The sequence below is a fragment of the Ammospiza nelsoni genome, chromosome 5 (genome assembly GCF_027579445.1).
Source record: "Ammospiza nelsoni isolate bAmmNel1 chromosome 5, bAmmNel1.pri, whole genome shotgun sequence".
Lineage (NCBI taxonomy): Eukaryota > Metazoa > Chordata > Aves > Passeriformes > Passerellidae > Ammospiza > Ammospiza nelsoni.
The window spans coordinates 3,008,371-3,011,815 of NC_080637.1; the positions used below are offsets into that span (position 1 = coordinate 3,008,371).

A 3,445-nucleotide genomic window follows, 5' to 3' on the forward strand; every position below is an offset into this window, starting at 1 on the left:
GGGCTGAGTCAGCCCTGCTCAGGGATCTCAGGCGTTGCTCTGAGGTTGTTTCTCAAATCATTGAGCTGGAGTTGCTGCCCTCCAGCACAGATTCTCCCCCTCCTGCCCATGCTCCAAGAGATTTTTTTTTTAAATTAAAACAAACCTTTGCAAAGAGTGTGTGCCCAGTAAGACTGCCTCAGCAATTCTTTTCTTCTAGATCAAAACTTGCTTTCATTTTTATTCCTTCTTCAGCTTCGAGATTCAAAAATCTTTCTGCTAAGCATAATTATCTGTGAGACCTTATTGTCAAACTTTCATCCTTCCCAACAGTGGAGGATCCTGAATCCAAACAACTCATTCCCTTCAGTTTGAACAGGCTGGATTACTACCAAATACACTCTAACCACCTCTCGGCAACAGTTTCTATTAGAAAATTCACTATACCTACTCTTTTTTTTTAACCAATAAAAGTGCAGCTCTGACAAAGCAGAGCCACCAAAAATTCCCAGTCACTCCTGACTGTTCCTCTCCACGGAAATCTTCAGTAAAAGGCAAAAGATTTATTCGCTCTGAAGAGAAACCAGAGCATGCCCTCCTCGCCCTGCCCAGGCCCTGCCCTGCATGGAGGTTCCTCTGCAGCACAGGGTCACCTGTCCCACCCCCAGTTTCACCCTGTGCTGTCCCCAGACGGGTCCACTGGCAGGGTCACAGCCCAGTCCCGTGTCCCCACCCAAGTTTTCCCGTGGCAAAAGTGGGAATTTGGAGCAGAGCTGTGCTGCTGGCCCGCAGTGCACCCTGGGTATGCAAATTGGCTGAATGCTAATGAGGCACAGGTAATGAGCTCTAGGGGAACATGAGACAAGCGCCCTTTGTCAGCTGGACAGAGCCTGGGCTGGCTCAGCTCTGCTTCTGTTCCAACCAACACAGAATGCCAGCAGGGGCTGGGTGGGAAGGGACCTTAAATCCCACCCAGTGCCACCCGTGCCATGGCAGGGACACCTCCCACTGTGCCAGGGGGCTCCAAGCCCTGTCCAGCCTGGCCTGGGACACTGCCAGGGATCCAGGGACATCCTGAGAGCCCCTGCTGATGCAGAAAATGAGACTTTTTTGGGTGTATCTGGTGACAATCTTTGTGACTGGGCAGCTGGCAGGGGCACATCAGCCCCATGCCTTGAGTTAGATGGTCCCAGGGCAAAGACTCTCTGCAAAGGTTTGTTTTATTAAAAAAAAATCTCCTAGAGCGTGGGCAGGAGGGGGAGAATCTGTGCTGGAAGGCAGCAACTCCAGCTCAATGATTTGAGAAAAAGTCTCAAAGCAATGCCTGAAATCCCTGAGCAAGGTTGAATCAGAAGGATAACCAAGGAGGCAAAGGGTGTGTTAGTTAGAAGGGGTTTTTATGACTTAGAGCAAAGGATAAACCCACCCCAAACAAGAAGATGTTTTTACCAAGCACAAAGATAGCACAGGCAAACAAGCCTACTGATGTGGCAAGTAGAAAAAAGGTCTCAGAATGTTCCACTGCAAGAAAACTGAAAAACAAAACAACTTCTTGTTTCAAGTTTAGTGCACAAACTTTGAGTGATTGGAGAACAGTAACATGAATATGGTAATTACAGTAGTTATGATGGGCTATAGATAACAGTTCAGGTATAGATTGGTTCTACTGCATGAAGATGCTCAGCAAAGAAAAGTCTGTAATGCATTGTGACCAAAACCAAAGGGTGTCCAGCCCTGCCTGCAGCTGGAGCTGACAGCTGTGGGCACAGCTCTGTCACCCATGGCCCGTGACACCTTGGATACAATAAACTGCATTTTGGATGCAATAAACTGCATTTTGGAGAGCCCCTGGAGTCCCACATCCCTCATTCAGGCTCTCACACTCCTCCCTGGCCCTATTGCAGTGGTTCCAGAGGAGGATCCAGAGCTGCTCCAAGGGCTGCAGCCCCTCTGCTCTGCAGCTGGGGGTGCTCACCTGGACAGGAGGAGGCTCCGGGGAGAGCTCAGAGCCCCTGCCAGGGCTCAAAGGGGCTGATGGAGAAGGAGGTGTGTGACTTGACCCCAGCAGTTACTGATAGTGTGAGGGGAAATGGATTTAAACTAAACCTGGGAGATTTAGGTGGGATATTACACAGAAACTCTTTATTGTGAGGGTGGTGAGGCCCTGGCACAGGGTGCCCAGAGCAGCTGTGGCTGCCCCTGGATCCCTGGCAGTGTCCCAGGCCAGGCTGGACAGGGCTTGGAGCCCCCTGGCACAGTGGGAGGTGTCCCTGCCATGGCACGGGTGGCACTGGGTGGGATTTAAGGTCCCTTCCCACCCAGCCCCTGCTGGCATTCTGTGTTGGTTGGAACAGGAGCAGAGCTGAGCCAGCCCAGGCTCTGTCCAGCTGACAAAGGGCGCTTGTCTCATGTTCCCCTAGAGCTCATTACCTGTGCCTCATTAGCATTCAGCCAATTTGCATACCCAGGGTGCACTGCGGGCCAGCAGCACAGCTCTGCTCCAAATTCCCACTTTTGCCATGGGAAAACTTGGGTGGGGACACGGGACTGGGCTGTGACCCTGCCAGGGGACCTCTTTGGGGACAGCACAGGGTGAAACTGGGGGTGGGACAGGTGACCCTGTGCTGCAGAGGAACCTCCATGCAGGGCAGGGCCTGGGCAGGGTGAGGAGGGCATGCTCTGGTTTCTCTTCAGAGCGAATAAATCTTTCGCCTTTTACTAAAGATTTCCGTGGAGAGGAACAGTCAGGAGTGACTGGGAATTTTTGGTGGCTCTGCTTTATCAGAGCTGCACTTTTATTGGTTAAAAAATAGATTGGTTTGTGGGAAGTGTTGTAGAGAGGAGTTAGAATGTATTTGGTAGTATCTGCGCAGCTGTGGCTGCCCCTGGATCCCTGGAAGTGCCCAAAGACCAGGCTGGATAGAGCTTGGAGCAGCCTGGGACAGTGGAAATTGTCCTTTCTCATGGCAGGGGGTGGAACTGGATGATCTTTAAAGTCCTTTCCAACCCAAACCACTTTTTGGCTCTGTTCTTACCTGTGAAACAGCTTCTGGTGCCAAGGGGAAGAAATCGCTCCTCCTAAAGGGATGTACATCCAAAATTATGGGTAAGATTTGCCAGGTTATGGCTGTGTATTTACCAAAGTGGCACCTGTATCTTGAATTCAATATGCCCACTCTTTGGGACTGTTTTCCCCGTAACTAATTTTTAAGGTTATAAAAGGAAGACTTTAGACCATTCACACCCCTCTCCTTCAAGAAATGAGTTTCCTGCCTTTATTTTTTGCATGCCTTCATTTCCTGCCTTCATTTCCCCTGCTTTTGAAAGGAGCAGAATTTTCTGTTTGCACAAGTGAAACCCAGTGTGACAAATATTCCCTCCCAGAAAACCCCTCCGTGTCTGGGTGAAGTGTGGCATCTGTCTGAGAGCACAGGGAAATGTTTTCATGTGTTCAGAGCAGCCCAGA

At 50.3% G+C, this 3,445-nt stretch overlaps 2 non-coding genes across 2 annotated transcripts; one reads left to right on the forward strand and one right to left on the reverse strand.

The window, feature by feature from the left end:
• Nucleotides 1–456: 456 nt before the first annotated feature.
• LOC132074030 (U5 spliceosomal RNA) lies at nucleotides 457–571 on the reverse strand. Its single transcript, XR_009418573.1, has one exon. It is a non-coding gene; the product is annotated as a U5 spliceosomal RNA (small nuclear RNA).
• Nucleotides 572–2,653: 2,082 nt separating this feature from the next.
• Nucleotides 2,654–2,768, forward strand: LOC132074029 (U5 spliceosomal RNA). The gene has a single exon (XR_009418572.1). It is a non-coding gene; the product is annotated as a U5 spliceosomal RNA (small nuclear RNA).
• The last annotated feature ends 677 nt before the right edge of the window (nucleotides 2,769–3,445 follow it).